The following is a 23,822-nucleotide window of genomic DNA, read 5'->3' as shown; positions in this document are numbered from 1 at the left end:
TTGCTCCTATATGCTGTATTTCATAAGAGATTAAGAACTACTTCTGGTACACTCAAGATCGAATACCTAAAGCCTAATCTGCGGGCAGCAACCATTGAGTCACTCTAGATTGTGAAAGTTTCAAAGTGGCCACCATAGAAGATAAAAGAGAACATTTCCAAATTTGGCAAGAACTTTAAGTCATAGCAGAAACAGAAGTATTGATGCATGAAGCACAAGTATTTAAAATATCCTAAAGATAATCACAAAAACAGTCATAGCTTCAGGGGATTTTTAATTTATGTGTCCTTGTCACCAAAGTGTACAATTATATATAAGTTTAGGCCACACTGCCCAATATCGGTAAGGAGGGTGAAGACATCCATTTTTTTCTCATAAAATATGGATGGGAAAAAAATTGGGTATAATGAGCAATGGACTAGAAATTGGGAGATCAGAGTTCACAACCCAACTCCATCGCCTCTGTGTATTTGCTCATGTAACTCAATCCCACATGTATTTTTCAATGAATGATAATAATGAAAGAAGGCAGATCAGTAGACAAAGAAACTACTACTAGAGAAGTTAACTAATATGACTAAGGGAACCCAGCAATTTTTAACACAGCACAGACAAAATCCTGACCGCTAATCAGTGCTCTTTCTCATTGTGCCCTCAGTCTTATCGCCCTCATATGTGAACAGTAATGATTATCTACCTATCTCATAAAAGCCTTAGAAAAATCAATTGAGATAATATGTGGGTTGGATGGAATTATCTCTAATGTGACGTGGCACTTAAGTTCATCACATATTGGTTCTTCCTTAACATGGCTCCACCATCCATTCTGCTACCCAAGAAAATGCCTTGATACTTCCGTTTCTCATACCCCCAAGTCCAATCCATCACTAAATTCTATTGTTTTCTTCTAACGGGCATCTGTCTACTTTTCTTCTATAAGTCTGTCTACGTTTACCATGTTTGATTCACTATCTTTGTCTTGCTACCACCATCTCTCCCTTGGACCACTGCAATAGCCTTCTGATTGATCTTTCTTCATCCATTCTTACCCCCTTAAATGAATTCTCAACATAGAAGCCAGAGGGATCTTTAAAAATTCAATCCTGATCATGACCATCTATGCTTAAAATTTTTTGATGATTTCCATTGTTTTTTTTTTAATCAAAATCTTTAACCCATTTGTAATAGAGCATCAAAAAGAATAACATATTTGGTAATAAATTTAACAAAAGAAGTACAAAACTTATATTCTGAAAACTATGAAACATTATTGAAAGAAATTAAAGACCTAAAAAAAAAAGGAAAGATGGCACATATTCAGGGACCCGAAGATCTAATATTATTGAAATAGCAATACTCCCCTAATTGATCTATAAATTCAATGCTATCCTTGGCAAAATCACAGTCGGCTCCTGTGTAGAAACTGAGAAACTAATCTTAAAATTTGTGTGGAAATCAAGGGACCCATGATGGCCAAAACAATCTTGAAAAGGAAGAACAAAGTAGGAGGACTCAAAATTTCTGATTTCAAAACTTACTACAAATCTACAGTAATCAAAAAAGTGTTAATGGCATAAAGATAAACATATACATGAATAGAATAGTCAAGAAATAACACCCTCACATTTATGGTCAATTGTTTTTTGACAAGAGTGCCAAGAAAATTCAATGGAAAAACAATAGTCTTTTCAATAGTACTGGCAAAACTAAACATATACATGTAAAAGAATGATGTTAGCTTCCTTCCTCATAACATACAAAAAAATTAACTCCAAATGGATTATAGACCTAAATTTAAAAGCTAAAATTATAAAATTCTTAAAAGAAAATCTTGAAGAAATCTTTGTGACCTTGGGTAAGGCAAAGTGACGACAGAAAAAAAAGTAGATAAATTGGACTATATTAAAATTAAAGCACTTTTGTGCTTCAAAGGATACCATAGTGAAAATTAAGAGAGCTGCAATGAATGGGAGAAAATATTTGCAAATTATATAAGTGATAATGGGCTTGTGTCTAGAATACATAAAGAACTCTTATAAGTCAGTAATTAAAATACAAGTAACCCAATTTGTACTCAGGCAGAGTATAAATCAGTCATCAAATTATAGGATTCCTAAAATAAAAGTGCTCTAGGAATTCAGAGAAAGGAATAATGCATGTAGGCTGAGGGAACAGAGTTTGAGTTCTGTTTTAGGGGGATTATTAAAAATATTACCCCCAAGTTTTAGGACCTAATGTGCCCAGTAAAATTAAAATCACCAAGTAAGGTTTAAAGAGAACAATCTGGAATTCTGGGCTTAGACATCTTGTTGGAGGAATAGTAAGAAGACCATTGGGGCAGGGCAGAGCAAGGATGGGAGGGAGATTAGGAAATAGAGTCAGAGGGGGAAGATTGTGGAAGCCAGATTGATTGGGGCTTTTAGGACAATGTACTGGCTTGGGTTTTACTCTGAGTAAGATGGGGAGTCACCAGATGATTCCAAACAGAGTGATATGCTCTGACTTTGGTAGGACATCAAGGGCAGAATCAAGGAGACGAGTTAGGAGATTACATGCACTAACCTAGGTGAGAGAGTGGTGGCTTGGATCAGGGAATGACAGGGGAAGTGGTCAGATTTCAGACATAGTTTGAAGGTAGAGCCAAAGAGATTTGCTGATGATTGGAAGTGAAGTATGAATGTTAGAGAAGATTCAAAGATCACTTCAAGTTATCAAGGGCGTGGGGTTGCCATTTACTAAGATCTGGAATGCTCTGAGGGAACCAGTTGGAGCAGAGGAGATTACTAGTTTGATTTTGAACTTGTTAGATTCAAGATGCCAGCGTAGAAACCCAGGAGGAGTTGGAAAAGTAGGTGGCTTTCCAAGGAGTATGACCAACAGTTAAAGATGCCTCCCAGGACAGAATCTTTCAGAGCTTGGGAGGTGAGAATTTACCTGAACCATTAGGCTCCCAGCAATTCCACCCACAATCCCACAGCAATTCCCAGAATATACCAGAAGAGGCTACATCAGAGAACCTGCACATCCACCCCCAGGCTGTTGGTTATGGCCCTCTTAGATTTATCTTTATTTCATCTTTCCAAATTACATGCAGACAAGTACTCATTCTAAGGCTATTCTGTATCCTTTAGGTAGTCATCTCATCTAAAATGGTAACAAGATTATTATATATAGTAATTTGCTTCATAATTTAAGATGTTGGACTACTACTAGGTTGAAAAATAAAGTATGCAATTGTGGGAGCATTATCAAAATTCAATTCTAGAAAGCCCACTATCAACTCGGCTGGTTTTTAAATATATATATACATTATTATTATTTTATAATACCTTTGGACATTTTAAATCACACAATGTTTTCACATATCTCATAAACCATACCCCAAGTGCCAACCCAGATCCAAAGTTTGGTTGGCCTGAGAAACTCAGATGCCAATTTTTTTTCCAAGAGAAAGGAATGAACATTTGCAGATTGTCTACTCCGCACCACACTCTTTTATGATATCTGACTTAATCTTCCTTTTGAGAAGAAAACTCAGACCCAAATAAGTTAAGTAACACTCCAAAGGTTACACAGCAGAGAAGTGGCAGAATCAGGAATGAAAAAATCAGTAGGTTTGGTTCCATCGTGCATCCCACATCTGCCCGGCATTCCTCTGCTCCTCAAAATCCAGCCAGCTGATTAGCTTTCCTGAGGTTGCCAAGGCAGGTCCCTTTGGAACAATCTGATGTGCACGAATCCAGAGGAGGCAAGTTTCTCTTGAACTCTTTGGGATACACAACATATGGCAACAAAGAACGATTAATAAATTTCCTTTATTTTTTTGGTCCTTCTTGAATTTTAAATATTTGGGATGTTTGGGTCCACACCTTTAAAGTTCATAGAGCAAGGCACGTGGAGCCGGGCAGCATCTTCAGCAGCAAAGACATGATCAACTACAGATTTCCGTTTCAAACAGACACATTTGTGCTTGATGATAAGGCACAGCCTGGTGGGGGCACTAATTTCTTCCCCATCTTACAAATGGGGAAAATAAGATTCAGAGAGGCTAGTGCACCCCAAATCCACACAACTAGTAATAACAGGGCCTTTGCTTTGTGCAACGGCACAGGATTATTCCCATTGTTTCTACGAATAACAAACAGCAAGTGCTTCTACAAAACTGACTATAAAGAAGACATATGATAACTATCTCAGCTCTCACAAAAGCCCCATGAGGAGGCACTAGTATTATAATCACCATTTTATAAATGAAGAGACTGAGGCACAGAGAAATTAAGTAAAGTGTTCTAGGTCACACAGCTGGTAGAAGCCAGTTTCAGGATTTACATTCAGACAACTGAGTCCAAAATCTATATGCCAATAACCACTCAGTCATGATCCTTTTTCTGACTCTTCCAACAGTGCCAGATTTGGACAAGATCATCTGACCTTGGTCCTGGGCTCCCTCCATGTCTCGTCTGGCCAAGGCCAAGTCTAGGTTTCAGCCCAAGGGACAAGTACCTGATGAGAAGGAGAAAGGAAGGAACAAAGATGCTGGGTGAATGCAATCTGCAGCACGTGCACAGTCCGACAATGAGGTAGAACTGGTTCCCCAGCCCTGATGATTCTGTAAGCAGCTAATGAGTTATACAGATACAGACCCAGCTGAGTGATGCCTGGAAGATACAGTCTCTCTGTCTCTGTCTCTCTGTTTTTATCTGTCTCTCTGTCTCTCTCACACACATACACACTCATACATACTCACACTCACCAGCAGCATGTTAGAAAGCCCTCTGTCATTCACCTTTACAAATGGCCCTGCCAGTGAAGAGGGGGGAAAAGCAAAGATCTGTGGTTGGTTTGCAGCTGCCAAAAGGTCAGGTTTGTTGGCAAGCAGTGAATAGAGGACACACTCTGTGGGATCCTGGCTTTGTCAAAAGCCAGGCAATGTGGTGTTTTCTCCCAAGAGTTGTGAGTGTGAATGTGTGTGTGCATGTGTAGAGGTCACAGCAGGGACTATGGCACCAGAGGAGTACATAACACTAAGGAAATGAATCCTCACATATCAAAGGTAAGAAACATGGGCACAGTGATTAGGAAAACACAGAGTAATTCTGAAGTAGGAGTAGAGATCATGTTTCTCTTTCATGTGGAGCCAAAAAGAACTTAAGCCTGTATCGACTGTGCCTGAGAAAGCCCCAGTCATAGAGGACACAGGTAAGTTGCAGGAAGGTCTGTACTTTTAGCCTCAGAGCCACATCTACACCCAAATGATAATTGAAGGACCTCAGCTAAGACCTGCATCACCTTGGGAGTTATCTCCTTCAGGGGTCCGCCTGTCTCCACACGAAGCCTGATGAGTCCTTTTGGAAGACCCCGGGGCTTTTTCAAAAAGCCCCATTAGCATCAACAGAAACAGGGAGACCCTTTACTCTCAACCATCTGCCTTGGCACAAAAATGTTAGGGTAGTGGGAAGTGGTCCAGGAATGGCTAGTGATGAGGAAATAGGAAAAGAAAAAGAGATACACAATGAAGAAGAAATAAGCATAAAAATACCTCCTCAAAAGGGAATCCTGCACAGTGCTTTAGACCCCGGGGTCTGGTCATATATTGTCAGTTTTTAATGATTTAAGTTAAAGAAAGAGGCAGGGAGGGAGTTCTTAGAATGGAACATTAGAATCACTAGTGAGGAGAGAAGTTGTAAAGAGAGGCTATTCAGCTGTTAAGTGTTTGTGATCGCATCCCAACTCTTTCTCAATACCCACTTTAAAAAGAAGAAAACCATGGATCTTATACTCAGCCATTGTTACATGCCTGGGACAGTTACAGAGTTAATGAGGTTGTAATGGGTAAAATGAAATAAAACTGAAGCAGAATGAGAAGCTGACAGATTCCTGTTGGACGAGATAGAGAAGGATGAACAAGAAAGGACAGATATGATCAGGAGAGGGACAAGGGAGATAGGAGGAGTGAATCACAGCCCTGCCGGCTGAGTTGAGGAGTCTGCAAGTAGTGGGAGGAAGGAAAGGACTCTGAAAGCATGAATGGATCTTGAGGGCGTTATGGCAAGTAAAATAAATCAGAGAAAGACAAATACTATACGATCTCATTTATATGTGGAATCTTAAAAGAAAATGAACTCAGATACAAAGAACAGATTAGTGGTTGTCAGAAACAGAGGGTTGAAGGTGATCAAAAGGTACAAACAAGAAAGTTCTGGGATGTAGTGTATAGTATGATGACTACAGCTAACCAGACTCTATTGTATATTGAAAGTAGATCCAAAAAGTTCTCATCATGAGGAAAAAAAAATTGTATCTTTGTGAGGTGATGAATGTTACCTAAATTTATTATGGCAATCTTTTCACAATATATACACATATCAAATCATGATGTTGTATACCGAAACTAATACAATGTTATATAGCAATTATATCTCAGTAAAACTGGGGAAAAAAACAACTCCATGACCTTAGAGATGAAGGAGGAGGAGTCCAGGCATTGTCTAGTTTCACTCTATGGTCCCTGAGGTCTGGGCTCTTTTGGGGTGTCAGACAGAGAGAGAGCCAGGGAACACTGGCAGTCAGAGCATGAGTCCCTTCTCTGTCTCAACTAGAATCACTCCGTTTTTAAAAATCTATTTCATTGATAAAATAAGATCAAGTGAATGTTTTCTTTGGGAAAAAGAAGATTCCTCTGCTAAAATAAAATTCTAAAAATAACGTTTTAGTCCAAGTCCCTTATCAAGAAGTTAATCGAGCTCTGGGGTTCTTGACTTGCCCAAGGTCCAGCTGCTTAGTTCTTGAGCCAGCCTCACAGTCCCGCTGTCTCTCCATACACATTCCTGCCTCTGGACATGCACGTATTTCCAACTCATCCCTGTCCTCTGCTCCCTATATGGGAGCAGGAAATTTCAGCTTTTTGGGATGTATAAATAAATAAATAAAAACTAAAACCTAGAGAAAAACACATCCGACATACCCAAGTGCCACCACACCTAATAGAATCTCAGCTCCCTAGAAAGAAAAAGAGCACAGCTACCCAGCACCTCGTCTTTACTCCTAGAGCAAGAGCATCATTTTTTTTTTTAAATTCGAAATTCAACCATGACCTTCTCAGATAATTCTCTGCTTAGTGGCATCCGGGAGTAAATGGCATCTTCCCTCTTCTCCCTGGCTGAGCGCTCAGCTTCGCCACTAGCTCTCCCAGCTCCTTGAAGGCAGCTTCACTCCCCTTCCTAGCATCTCAGGCCCAGCAGGTGGTATCAACCAAATTTCACCAAAGCTACTTTCCTTTTTAAATTCAAAGAGAGGGTTATGACTCTGAGAGGTGGCCTGACCAGCCCAAGGCTTATTAATCCACGAACTGGTTCCTATTTCTTACCTGGTCCCTGCATTCCATGGAAAGGTGTACGCTGTCCACCCCTGTCCCCCAACTGTTGCTAATTATCTTCAAAGACTCGCTCGGAGCAAATGATTCAGCACAACTCAGAAATCTGATTTTGTAAAAAGGTGAGACTGTTTTGAAACACGACTAGCATATGCTAAACAAAACTGCACCATTTAACATACCAATTATAAGTAAAAGAGCAGCAACAACGAAACAGCTTTCTTCACACTGAAAAATTCTAAAGAAGCAGACAACTCACATCAAATTTAAAATGTACTGATTTCATTTCAACCAACATCAATCAGTGGATTGAAATAATTACGTTCAATTTAAAATTTCACATTTGATCAGTGCAAAAACGTTACCTTTGACCTTCATCTTTGGGCACTTTGTCCCTTACCTTCCTCGCTGGCTTTACGGCCAGGCTGGCTTTTTTCTCTTTAGGTTCTCTGTGGGCCATTCTAAGCCCCAGCTACATCTAGTCTTGAGGACTGGGGGTCCCCATGTGATTGTGACTCGTCTGCACTGAGCTCACAGTCCAGCAAGGGAAATAGAGCCTAACATATAAACAGAATAGAAACACAATAGCAGTGTGATGATGAGCACTGAGCTATGGCAACAAGAAAGAGAAAGTGATTTATTCTCCCTCAGGGCATCATGAAGATTCTCTGTCCCCCCTGCAGGGCTGGGTTTTCCATGAGGGGTAGGGGTTCTCTGAGGATCTGAGGCAGAAAAAAAACAACATGTACAAAGGCAGGAACAAATTCAGAGAAGGCCAAGAGATTTCATGTTGCCAGAGCAACACTGGGCAGGTGATGGGAGGTCAAGGAGGTGAAAAGGCAAAGCTGGATAGAAATAGATGGTATTTGCCATGTTTAGCAGATTTGGTTTCATTCCGTAGATAATTTTTAAATATATGTATTTATCTTTTCTTCTTTCCAAATTACAAAAGTAATACATGTTCATTATAAAAGTTATTATTTTTTAAATATCAGGAAATATCACCCATAATCCTACTTCGAATGAGGATACTGTTAACATTTTTACTCATTTCATTTGCACATACACACACAGAGGACCAGATGTGCAGATAGTCTTGCAACTTGCTATTCTCATTTAACCACATACTGTGAATATTTCCCATCTTCTATTATGGGATATTAGATCATTTGTAATTTTTCCATGTCTTTATGAAGTTATGAAGAGTATGCATGTACAATTCTGTTTGTGTAGTTGCTCATCTACTACCATAATTTAAAATCACAATTGCTGAATCCAAGTAAATACATATTTTAAGGTCCTTCATATTTATTGCAAAATAGCTCTTGAGAAAGACTGTAAGATTAACTTAAGATGGAGAAATAACTTAAATGAAGACATTTCCTCATTTCCTTATCATTATTGTGTCTTGTAATTTTTATAATTTGCCAGTTTGTTGACCAAAACTGATATATTATTAATATTTAACTTGCTTTCGATTATGACAAGGATAAAGTTTTTTTTTTTTAATGTTTATTGACCTTCTGGTGTTTCTTCTTTTGTGAAATGTCTTGTCCCTGTTCTTGGACCACTTTTCTTTTTTTTTATTTAAAAATCTCTTCATACATTAGTAAAAGCTCCTCATACATTAATGATGTAAAATTTTTGTCTCTTGCAAATTCTTTTTCCAATCAGTGAATTCTTTGTACTTTTGTTTATAGTAATTTTATACCTATACAAGACTTTTGATTTCAACATAAGCAAAACCATCAATCTTTTCTTCCATGCTTAAAAGGGCCATTCTCTCTCTCTCTCTGAGATCAGATACCTATTTACCTTCAAATTCTTCTATTTAAATATTTAATGCATTATAAATTTATTTGATGTATAAGGTAAGATGAGAATATAATTTGCCCCTGTAGTAAAATGAATAATGGCCACCAAAAGATATTAGATTCTATATACTTAGAACCTGTAAATGTTACCTTATGAGTAAGAAGGATTTTGACAACTGTGATTAACTTAAGGATATTGACATGGGGAGATTATTTTGGATGGTCTGTAAATCTAATCACAAGTCTCTTTTTCAGAGACAGGGAAATTTAACACAGAGAGAAGAGGAGAAGGAGATGTGGAGACGGAGGCAGAATTTGGAGTGATGCAGCCACAGCCAAGGAAGGTCGGTAGCCACCAGAAACTGGGAGAGTCAAGGAGCAGGTTTCTCCTGAGAGCTTCCAGAGGGAGCTGGCCCTGCCAACGTCTTGGTTTTGGCACACCGAAACTGATTTCTGACTTCTGATCTCCAAATCATTTAGAGCATAAAGTTCTGTTGTTCTAAATCACCAAGTTTCTAGTAATTTGTTACAGCAGCCACAGGAAACTAATACAACATCCTAGTAAATAGTTTTCCCAAAACGATAAATAGCATCATTTTCTTATTTGTCTGAGATATCTCTATCACATATAAAGTATTTATGTTTGTTTCTGAGGTTTTTCTTCTTTTTATTCATAAATCTATCCTTGTGTTAGTAAACACTTTTTGATTATCATGTCTTTAATTTCATATCTGGCAATACAAGTATCTCTTTATTAATTTTTAAAAAAATATATTAACTATTCTTAACTAATTAAACTTCCAGATAATACAAAATTTAGAATAACTTTTTTCAAATACTCTAAAATTTTTCATTTAGGATTAAATGCATTAAATTTACAAATTAATTTAGAGAGAATTTATCTTTTTTAAATTTTACTTGTTCCTATCCTCATTCACTATTATTAAAACTCTTGTTTTATGTCCCACAGTAACTCAGAATTTCCTTCATATAGTTCCTGTATATTTCTTAGTTTTCTACTTAATTCATCTACCCTTCCTTCCTTCCTTCCTTCCTTCCTTCCTTCCTTCCTTCCTCCTTCCTTCCTCCCTCCCTCCCTCCCTCCCTCCCTCTCTTTTTCCTCTCCCTCTCTCTCCCCTTCCCTCTTTTCCTCCCTACTCTCTTCCTTTTTTTTCTTTCTTCTGCTGCTGCTTATATAATGCTTTTGAGCAGAGGAGTGACATATGATTTCTTCTTTGGCAGTTAATTTAAATTTCTAACTTTGTTTTGTTATTTTCTTAGGCTAATACTGAAACTCATTTTTAGGTTCTAGCAGATGCCGTGTGGGCGGTGGCAAGAGGCAATGCAAGTCACGGCGTATGTGGGAGTGGGGGCAGGACAGCAACGCCTGTCATTTTTAATTAGCTCTCAATAATCAAGGGATCATTATTTACATATTTTGAAATTGGGTACCACAGGGCCCTATGGCTTTAAAAAAAAAAAAGAAAGAAAAATATATCTCCAAGAGCCACAGTTAGAAGCTCTCCTATAAAGACCCTCTCGAATTCTAATCAATTGTTATCATACCTTTGTTTTAGATATGGGAAGGAAATTCTCCTTTGCATCAATATGAATTCTGAGCATCGACCCTGCCTCAATAATGCTCTATATTTATTTGCACAGTGCTTTGGGTACCCACAACCCAAGCATGAGGAAAGCTTTAGAAGGAGAAGCGTTAGTTAGCCTACTAGTCAGGCCTGAGGAATAGCCCTCTTACCACATCTTCCTCACCAAGGCAGTTACAAGGGAATTCGGTGAAGACCTGCTCTGTAAAAAGATCAAGAGGAAGAAGATATGATTCCATTTTTGCCAGTGGGACAAATGAATAACCCAGGATGGGGAAAAAAACAATCTCTCTTTTACTATCTTAAACAAATAGGAAATGCTGGGTAGAAAGGCTGAAGACAATGGTTTCCAGCCTCGGGAATAAAATGAAGCAATGTTTTAATGGCACCTCATGTTGAACACCACATTAATGATCACCGAAGATTAGTTAATGATGGAGATAATGGCTATAATGTCATTTTTATTAAAATACAAGAGCAATCTGAAAAAAAAAAAGATGTTATGTCTTTAGCTAGGCGGACTTTTTTATTTTCTTTAACTATTCAACACTCTGTCAAGGCAAAGAGAACATTCTGCCAGAATTTAAACTGGAAAAAAAAAGTCCTCAGGAAAGTTTATATAAAACCCAAGAAAAGTGATATATAATAAATTAAATATACTGAAATAAGCAAAGCATGAATATTTAACCACTTGACTACTTTAACTTAAAAGGGAGCTATGCGACCAAGGCTCTCTCATGCAGGATGGAAAGTTTAAGCCCTGACTGGCAGCACTAGAAACTATCCTGAATCCTTCTTTATTCAAGAGATTGGCAAACAGAACATGGCACCAGTGTGGCGTCAAGCTGCAAGCCAAGCCAAACCGACGGCCAAGAGCTGACCATGAATCCCAGAATCTACATGGCTGCGGAACTTGGACGCAGAACATACTGCACATCTAGCTTCTTGCATCATTTGTCAGCATCATCTGAGAGGCCTGCAGGCACCAAATGACAAGCCAAAATCTTTATACTTGGGTCCTGGGATGGGGCCAGGCTCGTTTATAGAGACGAGTTCCCCTGAGTCAAACTCCAAAGCAGAAATGAGTGCTAACACATCTAACCCTTCAGTGGACTGAATAGGTGACAAACAAGCTAAAAGGTCAGAGACAGCAGCTGAGGGAGGGCCCCAGAGAGGCAAAATAGGACTTCTTTGCCACACAGAGGGACTCCCGGTCCAGTTTCAGCAAAGAGAGGCTCTCGTGTCCTCAGGAAGGTTATTCTCCTTCTCTAGGCCTCGGTTCCCATCTCTGTTTGAGACTCTGCCCTTTGAAATTTATAAACAATTAATTCCACACTCCTCCAATTCTGTGTTCTGTCAGAAGTCCAGGGCATGCTTCCCCAAATTTCTGTGCACAAATATACAATTCTCTGCCCTTGTGAAGTGTACTATCTGGGATAGAGGATATATACATCACGAAATGGCAGGGCAAAACTGAAGTGGGGAGATTGCCTGGCTGGGTGATTTTCTGAGGGAATACTTCATAGAGCAAAATTTTTAGAAAGTGGCAAAAAGCATAAAGGAGTGGGAGGCAGCATTGCCAACCACAGGGAAGTGACACCATTATCTTATGGTATGGGAAGGAGGTTTTAAGACTTAATATTTATAAAATGTTCACTACCCACCTGGCCCTTTATTAAAAACTTTGTATGCATGATTTCATCTAATCCTCACTCAGTTCTATGAGACAGGTGTTATTATCATCACCCCCATTTTGTGGATGAGGAAACAGACTCAGAGAGGCTAGGGAACTCTCTCAAAGGAAAAAAGCTCATTAAGTGCAGAGCTGGCACCTGACCCAAGTCTCTGCTCCAAAGCCCACGCTCCTATCCTCCTACTATGCCGCTTTCTAATTGCTCAGAGGGCCAGATAGGCAGTACGGCATTTGAAAATATTACATGATCTATGTAGACACAGACCAGTGGACAGGTTTGGAGAGCCACTATTTTTTTTGGCCATGTTAGAAGGAACATGGACCTACCGTAGACACTGTCTAAAATGCAGAATGTTAGTTGATTCTTGAAAACAACTCCAGTTGACCCTGGGGCAACATGGGGGTCACGGGTGCCAACCCAGGTGCAGTGAAAAATCCATGTATAACTTTGATTTCTCAAAAATTTCAGTCACCCCTTGGTATCTGGGTAGGACTGGTTTCAGGACCCTCTGCAGATACCAAAATCTGCAGATGTGTGAGTTCCTTATACAAAATGGTGTTGAACAATTCATACAGTTGGTCCTTTGCCTCTGTGGACTTTGAACCTTGGATAGAAAATACTGTTTTTGATCCCCAGGTGGTGGAATGCTTGGATGCAAAACCCAGGGATACAGAAGACCGACCATCTAATTATGGGAAAAAATCCACCTATAAGTGGACTCATGCTGTTCAAACCTGTGTTGGTCAAGGGCCAACTGTATTATAGTCTGGCCAGTAGTGCTAGGAGAAGTAAGCTAAAGCAACAGATTCAAGTGCCTAATAGTATAAGCAAGAATAGACTTTTCCCTCATGCTACCAAAACACAATAAAAATGCTTCATAATTTTACAATTCTTTCCACTTAATAGCTTACTATTTCCCAAAATTCTTGTAAACCCGTGTTTTAATTCTTTTGAACTGCCTCAATGTCTCTTAGTAATGTGCTATGTAATAGAAACATCTCGAAAATGTTTCTTTTTTTCCAAATACTGTCACTAGAGTATTTCTTCTTCTATATTCATTTCACATTCAAACAGAAGGAAGCGTAGAAAATTTGAATGTGTTCTGGATGTGCAGTGAGGGACCAGGAGACAGTAACGGGTGAGGATTCTGATTATCAAACCTATGTTTTCTTGGAGATTCAAGTCATCCCTTTGCAATCAGGCAGAAAATTTTCAAGTTTTTTAGCAAGTGATTATCTGCACAAACATAATTTTATCAGCAAACCTAAAATGCTTTCACAGGCAATAACGCAAACACTCAGGGGAAATTCACACTGACAGCCTTTTTTCCTAGTACGCTCTGTAAATGCAAAGGTGTGGGGCAGGGGCATAAATGAGAGGGAAGCTTTCTTAAAGCATTACAGAAAAAGCACTGATTTTGTCAAAGCCTTATAAAACAGCTCAGGTCTAATGTAACATGAAATGTGACTTGAATCTTGCACCCGTTAGCCTCAGGAAGCAGATTTTTTTTTTATTCCTAACGTTTCCATTCAAGCAGTGCTCCCTTGGCGTGGCCTACAGAACCATTTCTACGAGGCCAGCCTTTCAATACCAGAATCGAGGCCTGTGTTGGAGCTCTCTGTGCCTCACATTGTCTTCCCTTCCACTCTCTCTATAATGTGCCTTTCTGGGGAAAACACAAGGTTCTGGGTTAAAATGCGACGAGCCGCGTTTCTACGTGCTGCTCAGGCTAGTCAGAGTGAGCCGGGCCCTTGCCTCTTTTGTTGCTATATGGTTTTCTGACTTGTACTTGGGCTCATTAAACTGAGATAATAGGCAGTTATTAAAGTTATGAAAGGTGAGGGAGGGAATCTTGCGTAATGTTTTTCTTCAGAAAATAATTTAATGATCTAGGGGGATTTTACTTTATATTATATATGTTATATAATATATGATTGTACACATCATATTTTTATTTATACTGTTTACTTATATTTACTGTATTACTTGAATTTTTACAATTAGACTATATCCATGTATTCTTGTGTAATTTAAAATGCATTTTAAAAGGTTGAATGTTATATTTACAATACAATTTTTAAAAATACTAAGGATATGCTCATTTTAAAGAAATCTTAGGATACACCGATAAAAAGACTATTATAGGCCATCCATAATGATACTTTTTGGAAGTAACATCTGATGATACTTGGGTGAATAGAATTTAGCCTTTTTTTCCCTATATATATATGAATATGGAGATATACACACATATAAAATTATATTGACATATGAACTGCCTATGTCTTTTTACTTAAAAAATATATTATGAACACCTTTACATTTGTGAATTAATATATATAATCATTTTTAAAGTGGCAGAATTTTCAATTATTAACCACCGCTGTCAATTCCAAATTTTTCTAGTATAAACAATGCTGGGGATAATACTAGAGAAGCACATGCATTTTTGCGGGATAAACCTCCAGATAAGAAACTGCGGGATCAAACCATATCTTTTTAAAGGCTTTCCATGTCTATTCCTCATCTGTTCCAGAAAAATTGTGCCGATGCATGCTCCCTCCAGTGAGGTGTGAGAGGCCATTTCCCCACACTCTGTCCAGCGCCAGTATTGTAATTCTTTTTAATCTTCACCCATTTGAGAGGCAGAAATTAAGTAGTGTCTTGTTTTTATTTAATAGGAAAATATAAAATAATGATCATTATTTTATTAAAAAAATTGTTAGAGAAACTACACAGTTTTCATTTATTTTGGAAAATTTGTGTTTCTTCTTTGAGAATTAGCTATTTACATTCCTGTTTATTTTCCTGTTGGGCTAGTTCTACTTTCTAATTGTAAACATTGATCATGTAGTAACAATATCAGTTATTTTTCATATGTTGTAAATGTTTGAGTTGTAAGTTTTCACAATTTAGTTTATAGTATTTTTGATGTGCTGAAGTTTTAATTTTACTTTAATCGAAGCTGTCATTCTTTTTCTTTGTGGTTTCTATTATTGATAACATCTGCTATGCTATTGATTGAGATTTCTTTTTTTATTGTATATCTCCTAGGTGGAATAGGAACTAATACATACCCTAAGCCACTTCAGATGCCAGGCTGAGCTCTAGGTATGCTAAATAGCTTCGGTAGAGGAAGACATGAGATTTCTGCTAGAACAAAGGCCTTGAGTGTTAAGAGCCCCAGGAATACTCATAGGTATCCAGAGGCATATATAGTCTTACATGTATAAATTTACACTGAAGAAAAGCTTTACAAGGTATCTCTGTTCTGTTACTGAAACATCCATGGGCAGAATGTATTTTCTAGAGATAGGAGCAGTAATATCTTCTCTTCCACACGTTCTTCTAAACATGTGACTTGGACCCTCCCTCCATGGAGAAGTGGCATCTGTGTTCCCTTGAATCCAGGCACTACAGGGGAAGTGATGCTATGTGACTTTAGAGGCTAGGTTATCAAAAGGCAACACAGCTTCCTCCTGATTCTCTTGGGACACTTGCCTTTGAATCCCTGGTCATTCAGATAAGAGTCTGAAGGCTCTGAAGCTGCCTTGGGAGAGAAAGCCCTGACTAGCACAGGTAGGGAGACCACATGAAGAGACCCCCCCACCCCAAGTAAAACCCCATGAAGGGAGAGACACATAGCCAGGCTCCAACTGCTTCAGCTCCACCATCCCCACCCTCAGTTGCTCCAGCCCCAGCTCCTTACAAATCCAAGAGTTTAATAAGAGATATGAAAAGAAACTATCAGTGCCCCTTCCATAACTTCTTGCCCTTCCCACTTCAGAGCACACCAACCTTACAGTAGGAGCTTTCTCTGACCCCCAAAGCCCACCCTACATGCCTGCTCAGCAGGCCCAAAGTACAAAGGAATTCATCCCCTCCCCTCACTGAGAGCAGCCCTCAGCCAGTGGCTACTACTACACATAGCGTATAAACACCTCAGCTACCTCACCCTCAGGTGAAAGAACTCTGCCTTGCATGTTCTAAACTGTTCCTGGGGAAACTCCTTCCTTCTACCTGCAGTGATAACTTCTTCATAAAAACTCCTTTATTTTCCTCCTTCCTTTTTCTGTCTCACTTCCCTACTCCCCTGATGTTTAGTTTTGTATTTTTCTTCGTTTCATGTAGGTATTACCTCTCAACTAAACTATACACACTTAAAATCCTTGTTTCAGGGTCTGCTTCTGAGGAAATCCAAACTAATTTTTAACATGAACAGGAAATTATCATGCAGTATGATAGGGAAAATACCTGATATTGAGATAACGTATAAGGAGAGAACCTGGCTCAGCCTTGGTAAGAAGCTGAAGAGGTAAGAAATAGATCATGAAGGACCTTGTTTACCAAGATGAGAAATATAGAGAAATGTGCCTATTTTCAGCAGAAATTTTAATCATTAGCATTTCCAGTCTTCACTAGGATTTAGATATAATATGTAGGACTTGGAAAGTTTAAGAATTTTCTTATATATTTTTCTTTAAAATTAATCCTATCTGTCTTTCTCTGCCCTTTCTTATGATACTTTCCCCCATTCTACCAGAAGCCATTGCTTTGTCTTTAAGTCCCTGGTTTAAAGCTAAATGTTCTCAGTGTGGAGATTACATATCGGCTTTGCATCCCCCATAGTGCCTTGCACAAAGCACTGGTCATGGTAAATACTTACTTCATCTTGGTGTCTTAACTTGCCCATCCCTTTCCTCCCTCTCTCTGTCTCTTTTTCCCCACCCCTACTCAGAATTTCTTTGCCACCAACCCACATATATGAATCATAGTAGCATCTCCAAAAGGGGAAATCTCCTCCACCAACCAGCTGGTCCAGCCTCATTCCATTGACATTGCTGAGTGGGTCGGTCCCCATCACACAACCATAACACCACCCAGGGTATGTCAAGTGCTCCTCACTCATCTCTCCAAACTCCTTCAAGTCCTCATCTTTCCCATCACCTTCCATCTTGTTTTCTTTTCCCTTGAGAATCTGATTGGTAGCCTTCAAGTCCCACTTACTGCCAAGTGCATGTACTTTAGCCTTAAAAGTGAAGATAAGTAGTGACCCAACTTATGAGACACTGAGAAACATGCATTGCTCCTGTGCTTAGAGAAGAAGATTAGTTCAAGATATAGAGGAATTACAGAGTTTAGGGTGTGAATAATAGAAATCCTTCGGACCAAGGTTGGACAAACTTTCCCAGTAAAGAATCAGATAGTAAATATTTTGGGCTTTGGGGGCTATAAGGGCTCCGTCACAGCTGCTCAACTCTGCCTTTGTAATGGGAAAGCACTCATAGCCAATACCTACATAAGTGGCCAGGGCTGCATGTCAGTACGACTTGACCTATAATAACAGGCAGTGGGCTAATGTGGCCCACGGACTATTGTTGACCAAACCCCCATCTAGACTAAATCCCTTGTATAAGTGACACTAAACCTGGGAGGCGAGGTGTTTCAGTTCACTCTGATAACTAATGGCAGTGCCAGGCTGCAGACCTGGGCTCCTAACCCTCTAGTCCTTAGGACCTGAGCCCTGCTTGTCCCCCTTTGACTTGCATATCTAACCAACACTCATCCTCAGCCAGTTTGTCCCATCTGATAGTCTGACAGACCCTAACAGTCAGGAACCAAAGAAAGATATCAAACTTTGAAGGTTGTGGACACTTTCTCAGGTGTCCTGTCACTTCTAAGAAAATCTATGTTTGCTTTTGAAGTGGCCAACCTCCAACTCCAGTGCCTCATGTTTGTATGTCCCAAAGTATAGAAACATTCCCTCTTTCAGATAAGCAAGAATTATTGACAAATGGTAGATGGATCTTGCCCAAATTTAAAAAACCTTTCTACGTTGCCCATATTGAACTGAAGTATCTAAATTTTCAGGAAGAAGGCTTTTAAATAATGAAAATATAAAGAGGCTAAAGTTGAAGAGCCACATCAAGAAAACAATGAAACCTAGCTGAATCACTGGTAGGACATTCCAAACTCCTTAGTGTGCTATTAATGACTGTGAAAGTCAAGAGGGACAACAAACTAGTTCCCACAGAGGGTTCTTTTGTCACACATCTCAACCAAAATAGGCCCTGTGACTCGAATGATTGTAAAAGTATTTGCAGTTATGGAAAACTGACTTATTCTTTTAAACCAAGGTGCTTCAAAGCTGTTTCTTCAGAATGCAACAGAGTGCAGAACATTCTTAAAGTCCTGAGCATAGGCACTGCTGGTCCTTCTCTGACCAGGAAACCATGACAGCTAATGGCTCAGTTCTGTAGGACAGCAGAGAATAACAAATAAAATTCTTCTACTCCTTTCTAGTTTCAAGAGTTTGCTCTAACTGTTAGACCATTTTCAACACTTATGAACAGTAGCCATAGATATGCAGCTAAGGACAAGTTTTACTTGTGCACACTGGTGACTTCTTTTGTTTCCTACTGGCCATTTCAGCTACTCTCCCCAAAAAGGTCTGGATTAATTTCAGTAGTGTCATCTTTAGAATGACTCAACAGCATTCAAAAGTATTAATTAATAAATAAAATGACATGGACCTATACTTGGAGGGAGCATATTTATTCTCATGGTGACTTGGGGACTCTGCAAAGTTACTGTCCTTGTAATTAACTTTGGCAGCTACTATAGTGAAAATAAAAGAACCTCTTTCCCTTACTCTTTGCTCCAATCAGTTTCTGAAATTTGATCCTCAGCACTAAAAACATCCCACCAAAAATGAAGTCAAAGGACACTACTAACTAACTGATCAAAGGTAACAAGACTCATTCTCGAAAGTGAGAGGTTTAAACTGATGACCCTCCCCCTCCCAAATCTGGGTCACCTACCCAGATTTGAGCCAGTGACAGCTAGACATTTAAAATTTATATTTATAGTCTATGGCCATGCCACTCTGAACAAACCCAGTCCCAACTGATCTCAGAAGCTAAGCAGGGTCAGGCCTGGTTAATACTTGGATGGGAGACTACCTAGGAAGACCAGGTGCTCTAGATAATAGAAAAAAAAACAAACAAACAAGGGATTGTAAGATGACAAGATCCTTGCATTCTGTGAGGACAACCAAGGAATGCCTCACATAAACAAACAAACAAATAAATAAAATATATTTACATTCATATTTATTTAATTAAAAAAGCTAAATTTCCTAATGTCGTTAACAGCATCAAGAGATACCTCCACCCCCACCTAGCTCCATATATTAGTTTCTGAAATATTCCCAAAATTTAATGAGCAATCAACATAAGTCTGGTTAATAAATGAACAAAAGGGTAAATAGAGGAATATGGGAACAAAGAAAAAACAACTCTATTCATTATGTATGAACCAAGAAAGCAGTTATCTTTAATATATTCTTGAAAATTCTCCATGAAACGATAGGAATTTTTTTTCTTCAAACCATAAAAACTGTTGACTATAACATCTCACATAATATAGTGGGGGAGGAAAACTATTTCCTGAGAGACTGTTAGGCCAGGTATTTTGATTAGATTATTTTATTTAGTTCTCATCACTTCCCTGGGAGATAATTGTTATCTCTATTTTATAGATGACAAAAGTGAAGCTCAAAGAGGTTAAATGTTTTGACCAAGGTCATAAACTAGTAAGTGATAAACTCAGGATTTAAAACCAGCTCTATCTGACCCAAAACTTGTGCTCTCTGTAGCATGACCTGGTCTTTCTACTCTGATGAAGAGAGGGAAAGAGATACCTCCTACACTTTGAGCTTACCACAATACGTGTGTTAAGATGGAAGGAAAAGATCAAATTCATTATTTTGAAAACAAGTGTTAGTCCCATTTCAAACGTTTTTTAGATAGCAAAAGTCAGAGGATTAAGGTTCCACTAGAAGTTTCAGGTGACACCAATAAATGACTTTAAAACACTCAAGTGTTTTAAAATTCTTTAACACTCTTCAAAACTCTCAAGTTTCCAATTTACTTTTTTTTTTTTTTTAATCCAGTACCTCACATTGATTTAGACACTTTGGAGAGATCTGATGTGGACAACAGACTTTGAAAATTTAAAAATAAGTGAGTACAATGATCAATGGGTGTGTTTCTAATTGAAGTCTCATAAGGAGAACGTTGTTAATGCCACTGTAAATAGTAATGAAATGTAAAATATTTACTAGAACACAGTGATCAATAATGCAGCTTTTATGAGTAGGGAACTATAAATAATATTTTTATTGGTAGTGAGAAATTTCTTTTCCTTTATTACTTAAACCCAGTTAAGAACAACTGGGACACTTTGGAATGCTGGTCTTAAATATCTATTTGTGTTAATTGTGTAGAGAATAAAATGGTCTTGCTATTATTGTTTTTATGCAACTTCCTGGAACTCACACATTGATTTGTATGTATAACTAGCCACAAAGTCCTTTTTTTCATTTTTTGCCTTTATGGGACACTGACCATGCCTGCAGTTTAATGGACTACATGTTATATATTGTTTTGAATCAGCTGGTAGGGTACGTGGACAAACATGAGCCTTGTATTGAAGCCTCTATTATACTTTGTGCAGAGATAAAAAGATGCTAATTTATAAATAGTGATAGTGAGAAATGACCACCAGATTATTTAAGCAAAGACACTTTAACATAAATAAAAACTAGTTCGGCAAACTGTTTTGCTTATGCAAGACTCCCAACTTACCTTGATCTGGCTAGCAGTTGGGCACTGTATATCCATTATCTTGCTAGTATGAAAGAACAATCATCTAAGTTTTTCTCTATGTAATAAAATAATGTCATAGTCACAGTATTATAGTGATGATTAAGTAATGTAATGGATATAAAATGCTGGGGAGTTCTGATAAGTAGCCACTGAAATGGTTGTGGTTGCTGTCGTTCCTACTTTTTCTACTACTATTATTATCACCTCAAAGCCTTCATTCAGTCACTTAATCCATCAGTCAATATGGTGCATGCAGTGATATGGGTTCTTTGGGAAGACATCACAGGGCAAGACAGAATTGCTGCCCTAGAAGAGAACACAGCCCTTAACTCAGAAAAACATAAACACTGCAGCTCTTCCTTTTTTACATTTGGGGAGATCAAAACTTTCCAATTTCATTTTCTAGTTACTAGGTCCTGAAAAACTAAGAGAATAGTTGTTAAACCTCAAGAAATACACTTTAGGAAGTGAATATCCTCAATTAACTATGGGAAGGGGAAATGGAAGATCATATAGACTCAGAGAATGGGACAGCTATTGGCAAGTGGCCATGGTAACCACCTGCAAGTAGATGAGTAAATCAGGAAGAGGGGCTATAGATAAAGAAAGGTGAAATGAGATGTAGAGACAAGGAAAAGAGATGCAATCTTCCAGTGATTTTCCAGTTCCTAAGAGGCCCTACCGTCTTTCCTTCAAGTGTGTTTCTGTAGGATATTTTTTTCATTCTGTAATAAACCCCTATTCACTTGAGCTTTCTTGAAAGGATTTCCATTCCCAAAGACCAAAAAACTCCCTGGCTAAAACATTCTCTAGCTATTCTGGCAGTTTATTCTGAACTAAGCATCTCCCTGCCCTGGTCTTTCAGAGGCATCAATCACTTTCGACCTTAGGGAGTACCTAACTGGTGGAAGTTGTGTTGGTTGTCGATGAGAACTGGGAAAGGGGCAGACACAGAAACTCGTGAGAAATAAACAGTGAGTAACACTAAAGAGAAGATCAAAGTTCAGTCCTGTCCTAAACAAGAAGGTGGGGCACCATAACTGGCTTTGAAACACACGCTGTCTTTTCTCATCTGCATTAGGTAGGTCTTTGGTTGTGTCAGTAACATTTGGAGCAAGAATTAAAGGAGTTCCTGTGGCCCAGCCCTATTCTTTTATTCTAAGAGGGAGATTCACATAAATTAACCCCAACACATATATACACATACATATACATACACACACAATTTTATCTGCTTTAACATATAACAAATTTCTACAGTATTTAAATTAACTATTGAGGTAATTAATAAGAAAGACTTCCCTGAAGGGAAAACAGAATCATGAATAAATAGCGCTCCATGTTTCAAAAGGGACCTAGAGACCGAAAGAGAAGGAATGGAGTGATTTCATAGCGGAAAGGAAAAAAGTTATTGTTTCTGTAATGTGGTTTTTATACCTCTATAGAATATGAAAATTTGAAAGTAGAGAGAGCATGGTTCAGTGGCTTTCCTTTTCCTTGGACTCAGAATCAAGGAGCTTATTATTAAGAACAAAGATGAGACAGGTGCATAAAGGGAACCATATAACAAGAAAGTTTCAAATGCTATCAGAGAAGGACAGATAATGAGGTATGGGACTTACAGAGAAGGGCACTATTACTTCCGTGTAGAACATAAATAAGGAGACCATCATACTAAAGGCCAAATTTGGGGCAAACTAGTGGGATTGTGGAATAGACATTGTTTGGATCACCGAGCCTTCACAGGAACATTTGGAGCACAGTGCCTCCAATGACTGCCACCAGAGGAAGCTGGACTTGGTTACCCCAAGATCTGTTTCTGTGGCCATATTTACTCTGGGATCTAAGAACTGAATATGTGAATATAGCTGTTAACACTTTGAAGGAAGAGAATTGAAAATGGATTGCTATCAGGAAAAAGGGAGATAACTAGTGGACTGTGGCTATTACGTGGGCATGGCTGGGGAGAGTGCGGAGAAAGGGCAGTGAAGGGGGACGGACATTAACACAAGCAGATGCTGCACATCCCCCTGCAGGCTTCCCCTAAAGCACCTGTGCATTCCCAAGTCTTGGGGACAGGACCGCGAGGGTGTGTTTTCCCATTGGCCAGTGAGCTAATCAGAAGGTTATTGAGAAGTGTCCCTATGGTTGTCTCTCCCTGGAATCCACAGGGTTTGCCAGTCTAGGACAGGTTTTGAGGTTGGCCTCTGGGTTCCCATACAAGATTCTCACACTACATATCATGCAAGCATTTAGGCCATATGGCTCTGTCACGTGGCCTAGAAATGGGGTTTGACTCTCAGTTAACTCTGTTTTAACCCATGGTCCAGGGCAAGGAACCCAAGTCTGTGCCATTCTTGGATGGGGTGGAGACTTCCTCGTCTCCCTCCATGAGAATCTTTTTGGTTCTCAGCTTTGTCCTGAGAAGCCAGTCCTGGCTCCCTCTGACTCATGAGGTAAGACAACTGCCATTCCCACGTCAGTTGTAAAACCTTATCCTCTAAGTCGTACATCTGCTCTGTATTTCACCACAGACCATGTAGCCTCAGCCCTCTTTCCCCATATGGCTTTCTCTTTATCTCTGGTCCTTGGAGCTTCCCTTTCTTTTGGGTTCAAGGAGATACTTTAAATCATTTAATTTTTAAAGCATTTTTAGAGATGCTTTAGTC

At 38.8% G+C, this 23,822-nt stretch overlaps 1 long non-coding RNA gene and 1 pseudogene across 2 annotated transcripts in view; one reads left to right on the top strand and one right to left on the bottom strand.

Annotated features, from left to right (window-relative positions):
• LOC107498718 overlaps positions 1 to 23,822 on the bottom strand; it is a 378,194-nt gene that overhangs the window by 150,027 nt on the left and 204,345 nt on the right. The gene's annotated exons all lie outside the window — the stretch shown is intronic.
• Positions 19,353 to 19,471, top strand: LOC118607051 (annotated as a pseudogene).

Source organism: Rousettus aegyptiacus, unplaced genomic scaffold, assembly GCF_014176215.1.
Source record: "Rousettus aegyptiacus isolate mRouAeg1 unplaced genomic scaffold, mRouAeg1.p scaffold_m13_p_8, whole genome shotgun sequence".
NCBI classification, from domain to species: Eukaryota; Metazoa; Chordata; class Mammalia; order Chiroptera; family Pteropodidae; genus Rousettus; species Rousettus aegyptiacus.
Note: the sequence above shows the minus strand (reverse complement) of the source record. Positions and strands in the feature narration are given on the sequence as shown.